The 16,244-nt window shown below is 47.7% G+C and overlaps 1 long non-coding RNA gene across 1 annotated transcript; it reads right to left on the bottom strand.

Moving 5' to 3' along the window:
* Positions 1–76: 76 nt before the first annotated feature.
* On the bottom strand, positions 77–8,744 carry LOC148220169 (uncharacterized). Its single transcript, XR_015799027.1, has 3 exons — positions 8,487–8,744; positions 912–1,016; positions 77–110 (listed from the first exon to the last, which is right to left on the bottom strand). It is a non-coding gene; the product is annotated as an uncharacterized LOC148220169 (long non-coding RNA).
* Positions 8,745–16,244: the final 7,500 nt, after the last annotated feature.

Raw genomic sequence — 16,244 nt, 5'->3', positions numbered from 1 at the left:
TAGACAGACTGCCCACCCTCGGGCCCTTCATCCACAACCATCCGGAATCCATTGGTCAGGCCCAGGTGAGCAACACACATCTCGTCAACAATCATTACATGCCCAAGAAGCTGGAGAAGGAAGTACAAACTTATAAATAGGTAAAATAGAAAGAAAAAAGGATCACACAAATAGGGGAGAGGACAGGAAGGGAAGGAGTTAGCAGAGAACCACCCAGAGAAAGCAGCCAGCAAATTCCTAGCAATTCAACCATTGTGCTTCAAATTAATGTCAGTCCAACTGCCTGCAACTGAAGCTTTCCAAGCAAAGCTACAAAGACCAATTATGCACACTATAGGGGGAAAAAAAGAGCTAGGCAATCTTTTTCAACAGACAGCAACAAGCTACAAAACAGCCACAGAAGCTTTGTCTCTGGGTTAAAGCCCCCATTGTGTCTTCAGGAAACATAACCAATCCTGGTGGAAAATAAACTTTAGGCTGCCTTTTGCATGGGTTTACAAAGTCTTTGAACCTGACTTCCATAGATAAAAGCAAAGCATCTAGCACCTGTCAACCAGCTTTGTCCTTCCTTGCCCCTGACCTGCCTAAAACCCCAAGCTCTCTTCCCCATGTTAGAAGTACTACTACTCTTACTCTAAACCATGGTAATAGGCACCAGACTGTGCTCCAAAAAAGCACTGCATTTTGCACCAGAAATACATACCCAGGGATAAGCACTGTTTTATATCACTGCTCTTAGTCAAAAAGCTCAACTCCATTACAAGTTAGAGGCAAAATATTACAGCGCCACAAAACCGAAAGTAGACTACTGTGTCCTATCAAGAGGGAAAGGGGAGATGAGAAAGAGTCTAGATAATGAGGAACTAACTAGAGGTACAGTTTAACATACAGAAAGCTTCCACAATACTTACATATTTACCAGAATCTTCTGCTTCAGACAACCCAAAAACTGGCTCCTTAGGCATGATTAGGAAAAGCATCCCAGCTTGGGGTGAAAGATCATGGAACATGAGTCACTGGAGGAAGAGTAAACAGTTGAAACAACCAATTTCAGAGAAAGGTAACAGCTTAAGCAAATCAACCTGCCCCACTGAACTCCTACAGAAGCAGCTTACCAGATACCCCAAACACAAGCCTGAACACTGATTTTTCTTGCGTGATAGTAATGATTTCTATACCCAAAATACAATATATTTACAGAGCCTGTTCCAGAAATGGGATTTAGCATGCAAGATTATGGAGGCAAGAGATGAGCCACTACTTTTGATTAGCAACCTCCAGTATGTTTTAATCCTAAGAAGTTTTTCTATTAGATGTGGTTCGTGCAGAGACAGGAGACAAATGGCTTAAATGAATCAGCAAAGAGTTTAGTTAAGTGGAAGAGCAGCAGCCATTTATTTCCCACAGGACAGGGAGCTCAAGTATTGAACAAACACAATGACGGGAAGCATGCAAGTGGCATAGGATGAGTCTGTCTTCTATATTACATGCAAACCCTACCTTCAAAAGCAGAAGGCATCCCTGTTAACCTTCATCATTTTAATAACTAAATTATATGAGATACTAACTTAAAGTTAACATCGTGTAGGCAACGGCTGCATTGCTTTTCCCTCCAGTCTAAGCAAATCACTCTCGTTCCCAGCACCAGCACCCATGACCATTGCAAGCATGCTGTTATCACGGTCCCACTTCCCCACAGAAACAAGATCTGGGAAGCTTTTGAAGCCTGCAGGATGACCCGCTACTCAATTGTTTTTTTAAAAAGAAAAACCTGTTATTCCTTGCCTAGTCCAGTTTGGGGTTCAGAACCAAAGCCCAGGACAGCAGAGCTGTGAAAACTTTTTGATGCTATTACGAGACACATCGAGACCTTCATTTTCCCTATGCAAACCCAACTTATTACGGTCATTACTCAGACATTCACTGTTCACACACACACACACGAAATCCCTGAGGAGATTGATTGAGTGTGCCTAAAATAAACTTCCAAAGCTATCATCCTATACAAGGTAGCAAACTTTGTCCGACTCGCACTGCCAAAGGGACATAATGCGGCAAAAGTCTGCGGCTAACACCAAGTACGTTACCGTCGGAGGTCCTTCTCTACGCGCGCACACGACACGGTAGGATGGGATTCGAGGCGAGTCCGGACAACACCAGCAACTCAGTACGCCCGCGGCAGCCGGAAAGGTGGGGGTGCGGCAACGAACAAGCTTAGGGGATGGTGCAGTAGAGAGCGCCACAACCCAGAGAGGACCCGTCCGTCCTCCGTCTCTGCACCCACCCGCAGCAGCAGCGCCTCCACCCACCCTGCAGCACTCCCGAGCACAGCGCACCGGGTCCTCAGGTCAGGGAGAGGGAGGTGGGAGAACGGAAGAAGAACCGCGCACAGAACAAAGCCGCTGCTACCTCCTCGTCGCTGATAGTACCGGGGAAGTGCTTTGCCGATTATCTTTAGGAAGACAATAATGGCGCCACGAGACCGGACAACCCAGCACTCCAATACTCTCGTCAGGCAAGGACAACGCCCAGTGCCATCCCCGCACTTCCTCCACTTGGACAGGCCCTCTGCAGCGCCCATTGGGCTGACAGATCGCCGCCGGCCGATCCTGCTTTTCGATTCGCTGCCTCGTCTGTCGTTTTCGCTTGTCCCCGCCCCCTTGGCGGGTCCGCCCTCGTCGAGCTGGTGCTTACCGGGACTCAGGGAGTTTGCGTGCCCTCGGGGCGCGGAGGGATCCGACCTTGGCGAGTCCGCGGAGGGATCTGCCCCGTGTATTGCTGCGACCCTGAGAGCGGCCTACGAGGTGGCAGAAGAGGCTGTGGTAGCTACAAGTACTGTTTCTTGTTATTTGTTACCAAATCAAGTCCACCCCAAAGGTGCCTATGCCATTTTGGTGCTTCTCCCTCCAGTCAAATGACTGCTTTGGCCAGGGCAGGGCAGGCCTGGCCTAACTTTTCAGGACATTTCGCAGAACCAACAGAAGTTCCTCTACATTGTTTGCTGAAAGCCCCACTTGCATTGCAGACATTTCTTTGCTGCACAACTCCTGGAAGAAAATACAATACAAAGCTTGCATTTGGCACTACTGACTTGAGGGTTCAAAATCAGATGTATGCTAAGCCGTGTTTTGGAAAAATAGGCAATGCCCCCAAGGGTGGTCTGTGGTGCCCTGCACCCCCGGGGACGGTGAGCACTTTGAGTGGTCTACAGAACTGTCTTGTAACATATATAAACCCTGCTTTCCTCTATATCGGGCTAAGGATATCCTTGGCTGCCTTTGCGGCAATAGCACATTGTCCTATTTTGCAAAGCTGCTTTCCAGTTGATGGGCCTCTAGCAAATACTGGTGCATGGGTTTGTGCCTCCCCAGGTGCAGGACTCGTGTACAGGTTCCTCAGCTGGTCTCAAAACAGAGCATTTCCTGCGATAGGAGGGACTTGGTTCCCCCAGTGCCTGCCTTGAGGTTCAGGGTTTTGAGAGATAGTGGGAAGAGTGATTGCCAGTGAAAATTGGGGAAAATAAATTGCCAAGTAAAACAGCCTTCTCCATGTTGGTTGTCACTAGATGTCCTTATTTATCGGCAGGGATAGTGAGAGGGATGGGAGTCAGTTTCTTTAGTCTTCCTTTTCTGACCAATGCACCTCTGGAAGCCCATCTTATGATTCTTCACATTCCTTGCCAAATTGAGCTCCAGCTGTACCTTAGCTTCCCTGATCTCATCCCTACACACCTGGGTGGCATCTCTAGATTCTTCCCAGGATGCATGTCCCTTCTTTCACCGCCTATGTGTTTCCTCCTTGTGCTTCAGCTCAACCAGAAGAGGAGGCACTTACTTATCCACACTGATATCCTGCCTCTCTTGCCTGATTTCTTATGCATGGAAATCGAGATCTATTTTACTCTAAGAAAAATGCTCCTCAAGATCTGCCAGCTCTCATCTGCTCCTATATCATCCCTGAGGGCAGTTTCCTACAGGGTGCCATTCACTGGTTCTTTAAAGACCTAAAAGTTAACTGTCCTAAATTTCAGGGTCTTGACTTTGCTCTTTGCCTGTGAGTGAGTTGCTTCCGGTGGTTGAATTAAGAATGCTTCGTTGACCTTCTCTCCTTGATCGGGTGGCCTATAGTAGACATCAACCACAAGGTTTCTTTTTTTGGCTTCTGTGAGATGACCATGGATCCAGGCAAAAGATAAGGCTTACTATCTATGGCCTACACCGTGTACCCTCTATATTATTGTCTTGGTTTGAAAGACAGGTGTCTGCCAAGGAAGGCAGGAACCTAACTTGGAATGGAAAATGTGACCTCCTCCCCTCCAAATTATTATAACTTTGAAATTACAGGGCTTTCAGGCAAAGATATGGGAAAAGGAATAACAGTTCATTACTAGAATATATATATATAACAAGGCAAACAAACAGCACCAAGAAAAAAAAACCAGAAACCCAGTAACAGCCTTTTCTTGGTCATCAAGCACTTTCCCCTTTCCCCGTTGGTGTAGTTATGGTCACAGCTGGAAGGGGCGCTGTTGGCTCCCAGCCGGGTAGGTCAGGTACCATGATTCCCCATGGCTGCAGGGGGCGCTGTGGCACAAGCTCTGCTGTCTCTCTTCACGTGGTAATGGCAGGCAAGCTGGCGAGAGAGAGCGAGAAGGGACTTTCTTTTGCAAACTCACGGGAAGCAGTTGGTCTCAGTGTCACTCGGGAAACGGAATGGACTGCAGCAGGAAACCTTGGAAGCAGCAAGCTGGAATGGAAGAGCCAGGCACACTGGCGGTGGCAAACAAAATGTAGCAGAAACTCAGGGGTGTGCCAGAAGCCACGGGGTGTCCGGATGTTTGGTTAAAGTGTAGCAGGAAGCCCTGAAGCAGCAGCAGAGAACAGTGGGGATGGGCGGGGAGTTGATCCCCTGGATAGCTCACTGGCAATGGTTGGTCCCGGGGTTGGGCTGTGCAGAGGGGTCGGCCCCGGCGTGGGGACAACAGGTTCCCAGCGCAGCACATGCTGGCTCTGGGCTCCCAAGCAAGCAAAGGAGCAGAGAAGCAAGCCAGTAAACTCCAGTCACAGTACTGAAGGAAAAAAGAAGAAAAAAAAGAAACGGGCAAAAACCACAAGGCAACAGTATCTTTAGCCAGAAACAGCACTCCAAGTGGCCATTGAGATGATTGCCCTACTGGAAGGAAGAACCCCAAACCCTCGCAGAAAACCCCAGCAGCTCTCACCCATTGCGATACTCCTGGAGCCAGGGGAGGGGAGGGTATGACCCTTTCCGGAAACAAAACAAATACAAAAACCAAAAACTGGATATGGGATAAAAACCATTCCCAAGACATTCAACCCCTTATCCCATACTATTTGATTAATGCCTAAATTAATACATTTCAACTGCAAAAACACATCTACACCTATAACTATATGCATACATACATCTAGATCTAGATACCAGCACAGTGTGATGGACAGTTTACCCCAAAATAAGGTCCCCTTGAGATATGCATTGTCTCTCCATGCTTCTGCATCACCCACCAGATGCAACCTGGTCCCTGAGCAAGGACAACCCCATGGATGGGTTTGTCTTTGCTCAAGGCCGAATCGATCCGAACAGTTTTTCCTAGCATACCTTTCATGTGTACCACCAGAACCTTATCTCTGTCTGTTGTTTGCAAGGGTTCAGATTAGGCAGGTCCAGCTCAGTTAGTGGAACCTCTGGTGTTAACTAACCAGGTGGCCTTTGTTAAATGCAGCTCCCAATTTTTCAAAGTCCCCCCACCCAGTGCTTTCAAGGTGGTTTTTAGCAGTATGTTGCAGCACTCAACTTTCCCAGCAGTTGGTGCACGATAAGAAATATGGAACACCCATTCAATGCCAGGTTCCCCAGCCCATAGGCTGTTCTTAAAATGAGTCCCATTCTCAGACTCAATTCTCTCAGGGCTACCATGCCTCCAAAGGACTTGCTTTTCAAGGCCCAGGATGTTGTTCTGGGCAGTGGTGTGATGTAACTGCTCGTTACCTTGTGGTGCTTGCAGCCACGTGGTGAGGGAGGGGTCAGAGACAGACACAAACCACTCCTCAGCTCATTCAAGGACATGTGTCCCTTGATTCATGGAGGTTATCTTTTATAGGGGGTTCAAAATTCACGTGCCTGACCATATCATTGGTCGAGGTCTTGGTGCCGCCCAGCTCCTTTGGCCAATCATATGTCTGCAGCCTGGGTGGAACCTGATTGGATGAATATCCACTCAGGGGCTGGCCCATGGAACTGAGCCGGGTTTCTAAGGCAACTACAGCACAATTTAGACTTGCACTGCAACAACTGCCCTTTTCTTTTTATTATTAAAATTGTAAAAAACACTCTCTGTCACCTATTTGCAAGGGCCCATTGCAAACAGGGTGGCAGAAGACAGTGCAGGAGATGAGGTTTGAGATGAGCTTTCTCACTGGAGGTGCAGTATTCATGTCTGAGGCGCTGTTAGGTGAGAACTATTAAACACAGGCTCAGTGTTTAGAAGTTACAAGTTACAACAACTTTAAAAACAAGAAATAATTTACCTCAAAACCATTTGTGCACCTTGAATGAAATTAGTAAAGTAAACTTATGCTTTACCATCTCCCAGGATCTGCTAAGAATTTTGTTTTTCCTATGAGGTTTGGGAGACTTTTTCTGGACGAGGCCTACCTGTTTATCTCAAAGGAAAAGGTTTTGGTTTTGCAAAGCCAAATTAACTGGTCAAAACGACCTGCTGTTATTTTTGAATAGTAATGCCTGGAGTTGATGGTATATCTCCTTTATCAGTCATGCTCTTGGCTTGATCAGCACCAAGAACTTGGCTGAGAAAGGTTTTCCCTCCTTAACCTAAATCTATGAACAACATTAAACCTTTTAAACTGAGAATATAACTTAGCTTTATTGTAGCCGTGGAAAGGGGTTTTAACCCTTTAAGTGTGGCAGAAATAAGATGCACAGCTACATGGTCGTCTTTCATGACAGGAAGAAAGAGACAAGTTTATTCAGAAACACACTTGGTTTTATAGCATGACTCGCAATTCCAAGAGTAGAGAAGAGGTGATTGGCTCAGAGAGAAGACACCCCATTCCCAGGGCCTGGTCACGTACCACAACAGGTGTTCTATCTTTGTTATTAATTCCTTTTTATTTTGACCAAATTATCACCCTGGGAGAAATTCCCCCTAGCCTTGAGCTGGACTGGCTTATCAGCTGGGAACAGAGCTGAAAAGCTCCAGCCTGGAATATTTTTCAGGCTGTAATTTTCTTACTTTCTCAATATGTGTCCCACACTCTATAAATAGAAACAGTTTGTAAATAGAACAACAATTTGTAAACAAATAAAGTCCTTATATGAACTTTCACTTCAGTAGTCCCAGATTTCCATGAGGTAGATAAACAGATTGTTTCAATCACTGTTCCAAATTTGGCTCCACCACGTCCGTTGAGGAGCTATCAGGGGAATGCTGCCTGTGGTCCTGGGCAGGGCATAGGGCAGGATGGACACATCTGGCAGGTACTCAATGCATACCCGAGTCCGTGGAAACACATGCATATCTCTGTCCCCAGGTAGTGAGATTCCACGGACCTCCCCACCTATTGGTGACAAGGTCTCGAACCATTACCTTGGGTTTGGGTGACTGGTCATGGCCGGATGATTGCAGTGATAGAAAATGGTTTATAATGACTGAGTTCTGAGACTTTTCTAATAATCTCAAATGATTTAGTGTATAGATAGCTTTAGCTACCCTGCTCTGTAGGGTCTCCTCACCCAGTCCTCTTTTCTGCTTTTCAAGTTGACGTTTTAAAGTGTTATGTGCTCTTTCTACTATGACGTATCCTGTTGCTAAATTGGGGATATCAGTGTGGTGTGACACACCCCAGAGCTGTAGGAAATGTCTTGTTTTTTGTGATATGTCTTAGGTTTGACAAGTTACATCCTGGTATATAATTAGAAATGTCACGTGTTTTTGTTAGCATTTCAGAACAGTGATAACAAAAGTGAATCATTTTGATATCTAAGGACACTATGAAGTTATTGGAAGGAATTTATCCTTATATAGCTATTGTACTATCATTTGTATATTGAATAACATCACTAACGGTTGGTCCTCAGACAGGAGGCTGCCAGCATCTCGCTGCATTTGCTGAGAACATGGCTTGTTCTTTGTTGCTGTATTCTAGCTTTTCTATGTGCTTGGTGATATCTCTTTAGGTTGGCTTGTTTGTTATTCTCTTTATGGAGCCACGTTTTTGAAATCCTTTTCCCACCGACGTTTATTTGGCAGGCACCCCGCAGGGGTTTGTTTTTCCTAAGCTCTGATTCTCGGTCCCAGTGCGAGTATAGGTGTTGGAGGTCCCCCCCCCCTCCCGGAAAGGTGGCCTTTTGTGTATTTGGGGCTGCTTTAGAGTGCCATGCGGCCGCAGGCATCCCTCTGCAGATCCATGCGTCCCTCCCCCGCTCAGTGTAGTGGCAAGCTTTACCTTCTGCCATACGTTCACTAGATCGGCTGCAGTGATATCGTGTTGCTCTGCAGGGGGACGATGGCTCTGGCTTTCTCTGCTGATGTCCTTTGAGTCCCTTGTCGGTATATAAAACTCCGATTTCGTCAGAGATGGTGTTCTCGGGACAGAGGTGCTGCTCTTCCCCAGTACTACGTCCCCAGGAATTCCTGGTGATGCACTTCCCAGACCCGGCCATGAAGGCTGGACCGGGGCCTGTGGCACGCCCCCTGGAGGCTGAACTGGGGGGCGAAGGCACAGCCCCCGGAGGCTGGGTCAGGGGCGGAGCCACGACCCCCATAGGCTGGACCGGGGCAGATTTTGCAGCAAATTCTGCTGCTTTTCTGCCATCCCACCGACTGATTCTCGGCTACTCCCGCCGACTGCGACAATTCCGCCGCCTTCCACAGCCCCACCGGCTGTGTTTGCAGCATATTCCGCCGCTCCTCTGTCTTCCCACAAATCCGCGGTTTAAAGTAACTGAGTCCATATCTCACATGGAGGCACCACTTGTAACCGCGCTCGTTACCTCCTGGTGCTTGTGGCTGACACGTGGTGGGGGAGGGGTTGAAGACAGACATGACACACTCCTCAGCTCGTTCAAGCACAACGGTGTCCGTTGATTCATGGAGGTTATCTTTCATAGGGGCTTCAAAATTCGCGTGCCTGACCATATCATTGGTCGAGGTCTTGGTGCTGCCCAGCTCCTTTGACTAATCATATGTCTGCAGCCTGGGTGAAACCTGATTGGATGAATACCCACTCAGGGGCAGACCCATGGAACTGAGCCAGGTTTCTAAGGCAACCACAGCCCAAGTTACACTTGCACTGCAACAGTGTGAGGCACAGGGTAGGTCTCAAACCATCCAGTGGTGGCTTCTACCATTGTGAGAACATAACGCTTGCCTTGGCAGGTTTGAGGAAGTGTGATGTAATCAATCTGCCAGGCCTCCCCATACTTATATTTGGACCACCGCCCTCCATACCAGAGGGGCGTCACCCACTTGGCTTGCTTGATGGCAGCACACATCTCACAGTCATGGATAACCTGAGAAATACTGTCCAAGGTTAAATCCACCCCTTGGTCTCATGCTCACTTATAGGTGGCATCTCTGCCCTGATAACCTGAGGCAGCATTGGCCCATCAAGCTAGGAACAACTCTCCCTTGTGTTGCACATCCAAATTGTGACACCTCTGTTTCTGCAGCCTGATCCACCTGTTAGTTATTCTGGTGCTCCTCATTAGCCTGACTCTTGGGGCCATGGGCATTCACACGATGGACTTTCACAGGTAGCTTCTCTAGTAGAATGGTAATATCTCGCCATTCTTCAGCAGCCCAGATTGGTCTTCCTCTATGCTGCCAGTTGACCTTTTTCCACCTTTGCAGCCAGCCCCACAGAGCATTGGCTACCACACACAAATAAGTGTAAAGGTAGAGCTTTGACTACTTCTTCTTTTCGGCAATGTCCAGGGCCAACTGGACAGCTTTGAGTTCAGCAAGTTGGCTCAATCCACCTTCTCCTTCAGTAGTTTCTGCGACCTGACGTGTTGGGCTCCATACGACTGCTTTCCACTTCTGGTTCATCCCTACAATGTGACATGAACCGTCAGTGAAAAGAGCATAGTATGTTTCTTCTTGTGGCAGTTGGTTGTACAGTGGGGCTTCCTCAGTATGGGTCAACTCTCCCCACTCCTGTTCATCAGTCAGACCAACGTTTTCACCTTTGGGCCAGTTTGTAATTACTTCCAAGATCCCAGGGCGATTTGGATTTCTAATACAGGTGCTCTGTGTGATGAGAGCAATCCATTTACTCCATGAGGTGTTGGTGGTATGGTAGGTAGAGGAAACCTTTCCCTTGAACATCCACCCCAGCACTGAAGTGCCAATAACCTCTGAGGCAGCTTGAACTCCTTCATAGGCTGCCAAGATTTCCTTCTCTGTTGGGGTGTAGTTGGCTTCAGACCCTCTGTAACTTCGGTTCCAGAATCTGAGTGATCAACCCCAAGTCTCACCAGGCACCTTCTGCCAAAGGCTCCAGGACAGACCATGGCTCCCGGCTGCACGTTCTTCATATCTGGTCTTGTCCTGACTGGGCCAAGAGTTACCACATGAGCAATCTCCTGCTTGATCTGGGCAAAGGCTTGTTGCTACTCAGGGCTCCAGTTACCTGTTGTTCTTGCGGGTAACCAGGTAGAGAGGGCTTACAATCTGGCTGTATTAAGGGATGTGCCTTCTCCAGAATCCTATGGCACCTAGGAAGGCTTGAATTTACTTCTGGCTGGTTGGTGGAGACATCGCTGTAATCTTATTGATGACCTTGGTGGGTATCTGATGCCATCTGTCTTGCCACTTCACTCCCAGGAACTGGATGTCTTGGGCAGGTCCCTTGACTTTTTTTGATGGCAAAGCCAGCTCCCAGCAGAATCTGGATGATTTTCTCTCCTTTTAAAAATACTTCTGTCACCATGTTGCCCCACACAATGACGTAATCGATGTACTGCAGATGCTCTGGAGCCTCACCCTTTTCCAGTGCAGTCTGGATCAGTCCATGGCAGATGGTAGGACTGTGCTTCCACCCCTGGGGCAGTCAGTTCCAGGTGTACTGCATGCCCCTCCAGGTGAAGGCAAACTGAGGCCTTCACTCTGCTGCCAGAGGAATGGAGAAAAATGCATTAGCAATGTCAGTATTTGTATACAACTTTGCTGCCTTGGACTCCAACTTGTACTGGAGTTTCAGCATGTCAGGCACAGCAGTGCTTAGTAGTGGAGTCACTTCATTCAAGCTACGATAGTTCACTGTCCATCTCCATTCCTCGTCAGACTCGTGCACAGGCCAAATGGGGCTGTTGAAGGGTGAGCAGGCCTTGCTGACCACTGCTTGGCTCTCCAGCTCACGGATCATCTTGTGGATGAGGATCATGGCATCTCGATTTGTTCAGTACTGCCAGTGGTGCACTGTTGATGTGGCAGTTGGTACTCGTTATTTCTCCACCTCCAGGAGTCCAACTGCAGAAGGATTCTCTGACAGTCCAGGCAAGGTGTTCAATTGCTGTTACTGTTGGGATGGTGTCACAATCTGCCCACACAGACTGGGGTCATGATGGTTTGTTTTTGGATCTCAGAGGTGCAAAAGGCAAACAGCAGGGGACAAATCAGTTTACTCACAACAATGCATTTTTATTGAATGCTAACAACTCCATTGCAATTGAGGAGAGAGATATAGGAAACAGAGTATAGGGAGAAAAAGAGGGCGAATGGGGAAATAGCTACCAACAGATGAGACGGACATCCTTGTGGTCCAGCCAATAGATGGGTCTTCATCAGTGGGGAAATCTCAAAAGCTTGTCCAGAGGGTCACTCTTTTATAGTCCTTTTCCAAAGCGAGCAGCTTCTGGCCAAGAGGTGGGAAGATTTATGGACCATTGTGAGGTGCTCCGAGTGGCAGGTGTGGACGTGCAGTACATGCAGGCTTCAGTTGGTACCATAACAGCACAGTCGAGTGAACACAACACACCTGCAAACAGTCACTTGGCAAGCATCCACCTGGACCAGGCCAGAAAACCACTGTCCAAAGCCAACCAGGGTGGGGGTCCTCGGGATCCTCTTGCGACAGTCGTGAGGCAAAAATGAGGGAAACTTCGGACTGACTCTTACAGATGGACACAACACACATAGCACCATGTAGCAACAGGTAAAATGGCTTTTTTTTATTATGGCTGCGTGTTCCCTTTTATACATTCTTTAACACGGTGCATACTTCATTCATTGGTTACAATAACACAGCTCATCGTATTCATTGGTACAAAGCAGTCAGCATTACTGTGTTTGGGCAGGCTTTTTATAAAAAAGTTACAGATAATAGTCCTGTTTTTCTAACTGCAAGTGTCCATTGTTTATCTCTGTTCTCTTGGTTCCCATGTGAACTACCTTGTCTTCTTCTTCCCTTCATGGGTAAACATGAATCTTATCAACTTCTTCTGTCAGCTCACTCCTCTGGCTCACAGACCAGCTGTCAGCCCCTTCCACAAATTGCCTAATGCCCTCTGCCTCCACAGTAGCTATTCCAAAAGCCCACCTGAGTTCTTTTGACTCTTTGAAATAGCCACTCTGGAGGAAATCTATGCCCTGAATACAGTCACAATAGGGTCTTTCTGCCACTCCTTCCTAGTCAAACTCACCTCAGCTTCCAACAGGGTCACCTGCTGCAATCCCCCAGTCACCCCAGCAATGGAAATAGGTTCTGCCCCCACGTCCCGATGGCATTAGGGTACACTCTGCACCACTATCAACCAAAGCTTCATATTTCTGTGTCTGATGTGCCAGGCCATTGGATCCACACAGTCCATTAGACACAATCCTCCCGTGCCTCTACCTGGCTAGAGACAGGGCCCCTGTAGCCTTGGTTATCATTCCTTCCCTGGATACACATTCTGGAGGTTCTTTCAAGGGGATCAGATCTGTCATCCTCCCTTCTGTTGTACCTAGCAGCTCAGTCACGGGAGGCTGAGGCTACCTTAACTTTAGCGGAACTCCCTTGATTAGTGTTTTCCTCCTTGAGCTGACACACTCATGCTGCCAGGACAGAAGTGGGTTTTCCATCCCACTTTCTCATATCTTCCCCATGGTCACACAGGAAGAATCACAGGTCAGCTCGTGGGGTGTACCCCATTTCCCTAGCTGGGGGACATCAGGTTCTGACTTTGGGGTCTGTGACTTGCACTGGTGCCACAGTGTTCTTCCTCACCTCCTCCGTCACTTCCCTAATCTCCTCTTTAAACTCCTCTTTGAGGCTCTTAACCACAACAGAGACATGAGCCTGCATCAGGCCATTGACCATACACTCATAATTCCTGAGCTTGTTGGCTACAGAATCCACTCTCTCTGTTGTCCTCAGCATTAATCATTGCAATGAAGGTGGTGTATTGGGATGGCCCTAGATTTGCCAAGTTCCACAACATTTGCCCTGTGCACCTGACCTTGTCGGGGTCATTTTTGTGCTTTCCATCCCTTCCAAAAAGTACCTCTAGTACTGCCACTTTTCTCATACATTGGATCCCTTCCTCAATGGTCTTCCAGGGTATTCTATGATGGTGCTCCTGCATTCTGTCTCTGTGAACAAACCTCTCTCTCACACTAATAAAAGCCGCTCACAGAGAGGAAGGGGCCCTGGCTCCCTCACAAACACCTGATCAGTACCACGTCCTGCATCAAGGATCCCAAATTCCTTGCTTCACCACTATCCAGTTGCATATCTGTACCCATAAGGTCCTGTCTTGAGTTTGAGTTGCCAATTTGAATAAACTTATTTTTCTTGTTGTGAGACAGAACCAGGAGCAAAAGAGCAAGGCAGGCCTAAAACTTGAGAGAGTATAAAAGAAAATTTATTAACTACACAAACAAAAGGAGAAGAAGAAAAAAAAGAAATTCAGAATAAGATTTCTTTAGATCACTCCTTCCCTCCCTCTCCCAATCTTCATAACAACAAAACAAACATATAACAAATACTTCGGTCAGTGCCCAATTTAGTCTTTCTCAGTTCACTTCTGGAGAGAGAAGCTTCTTCTTGTTGAAGTTGTAGGGATTTTTCCCACAAGAAGGAAAAAAACAGTTCTCTTGTGGTTTTATTTTTCACGATTTGCATCCGCCCGGGAACCTGCAACCGTGACGCTCCTCCCAACTCTACAACCGTCCCAAAGTTGTAGATGTGGGCCATGTCTGTCTCATGGGGTATTACTTTTAAGAATGAAATGTTCGACAGCAAAGATTTTCTCTGTCTCCTTTTTCTCTGCTCAGGCTTTATCTTCAGAAAACCAAAATCCCCTTCTTTTCTCAGGGCAGAAATTCTCAACACAGGTGCTCTTTAGTCAAATCATCTATTAAATGGAACATTTCCATCCCCCCATGTCTCTTTCCATGGTTTATAGGAATATTCAGTACATCAGTTCGTTCCTACAATTTCACAAAAAGATTTTCAGCCATTTCAGCATCTTCTCATTCTCTTTCCATCTTAAAAACTTAGCTCTTACATCACTGACTTCAGAAATCTTCTTATTCCCTTTCATATTCAAAGGAAAGGCTGGAGGCTTTGCAAATCTTATCTGAACACTAAAGAGTTAAAGTTTAACACAACTACAAGAGTTGGGCCAGGCTCAGGCTGTGCTGGGGGGGCAGCCGAGGTGTTAATCAGCCTTTCTGGGGCTGGGCTGTAGCCCCACACTGCTCATGGCCACCCGGGCAGGCCAGGCCCAGCCGGCAGCAGCAAGAGTCGGCCTCCCCCCACGCCAGAGCCGCAGGCCCGTGGAGGAGGAAGCTGTGAAGGTCTTATCACAGAACCTTTTCTCTCCCCGGCCATCGGGTCCCCCTCGTTGGCAAACGGGGCCCAAGCGGCCTCCCGAGCCTCCCCCCCCCCCCCGCATGGGGGAGGGGGAAGCTCTGGTTGATGTTACCTGCTCAGCCGCCGGAAGACAAAGAGGGGCAGTTCCGGATTACCTTCCTCAAAATGTGTGTTCACGGAGCGAACTAACTTTCTCTAATTGGCTGTTGCAGGTATCCCAACCCCCACAGAGGAAATTCCCTTAGGAAGAATCTCTTCTGAGTTTCTTCTTCCTAAGTCAACCTATCACAGGTCCCAAACCTGAAGTAACCAGGTAGAATAAGCCTCGTACCCCCTTTGCACAATATCTTTTTGCAGATTACGGAGACTGTCATGTGACAGGGACTCAGTGATGATTTCAGGCTCTGGTTCCCCTGCTGGTTGTGAGGGCCCTGGTACCTCATCATCAGTAACTGGGTGCACTGATTTGGCCTTATACTTCCTCATCTACACAGGGGCGACTGCTGCTGGCTGTGGCTGCCCTTGTGGTTCACCTGGAACCTGGATGGTTGTAACGTCCATGGATTCCACTGCTGCACCATCAGACTCTCCCTCTTTGAGTCAGGGACAGGGTTTCCCACCAGCTGGGGAGGTGTATTCCCTCAGCATCTGGTGTGTCTCCTCCAATATCCCCATTCAGTCTGGGTGGCTTATTTCTGAGGTGGGCTGTTGGGCAATGTCAGGCTCTGGGGAAGTGTTGGGCTGTTGGGCCATGTCAGGCCGTTGGGCCTCATCCCTAGTCTCTGGGGTAGATGTCAGGGTGGTTACCCAAGGCAATCTCACCTTATCTCTGAATGCCAAAGAGAATAGGCATATCAGCAACACCAGCCACTGTACGATATCATTAGTATCTAGAGAATATTGGAACCCTTCAAAAGCTGGTGGGGTAGGCCCAACGAAATGGGTGAAGTATTGGGAGAAAATTTCTCCCAGTGTTACTTCCTCACAATGGGAAGCATTATTAATTAAACCCCAAAACATACACTTAGTGTGTGATAGCTATGTATCCACGTGCCCACATTCCAGAGGAAGTGAAAAATCCATTAATTCCTCACCTTGTTGACCCATCGTGTGAACTGGATAACAGCCACAGTAGCCTTAGTCATAGCACCCATGTCGAGATAAGAAGCTGCAAATGAGAAAATGTAGCCACAACCACGTACCAACTGAACCAGAGTAGGCTAGACCACATGGCGCCGCCTAACGAGATTTCTATATTCAGCACACAAAAATAGGTTATCCAGGAACCGTTATTCCTTTTTCACCCTCTCCTCTTGATGTGCTCAGGCCTCACTTTGGGCACCAAGACCTGTCTTGGATTGAAAGACAGGTGTCTGTCAAGGAAGGCAGGAACCTCCCTTGGAA

The sequence above is a fragment of the Sturnus vulgaris genome, chromosome W (genome assembly GCF_052056855.1).
Source record: "Sturnus vulgaris isolate bStuVul1 chromosome W, bStuVul1.hap1, whole genome shotgun sequence".
Taxonomy (NCBI): domain Eukaryota; kingdom Metazoa; phylum Chordata; class Aves; order Passeriformes; family Sturnidae; genus Sturnus; species Sturnus vulgaris.
This window is presented reverse-complemented; position numbering and strand designations above follow the sequence as displayed.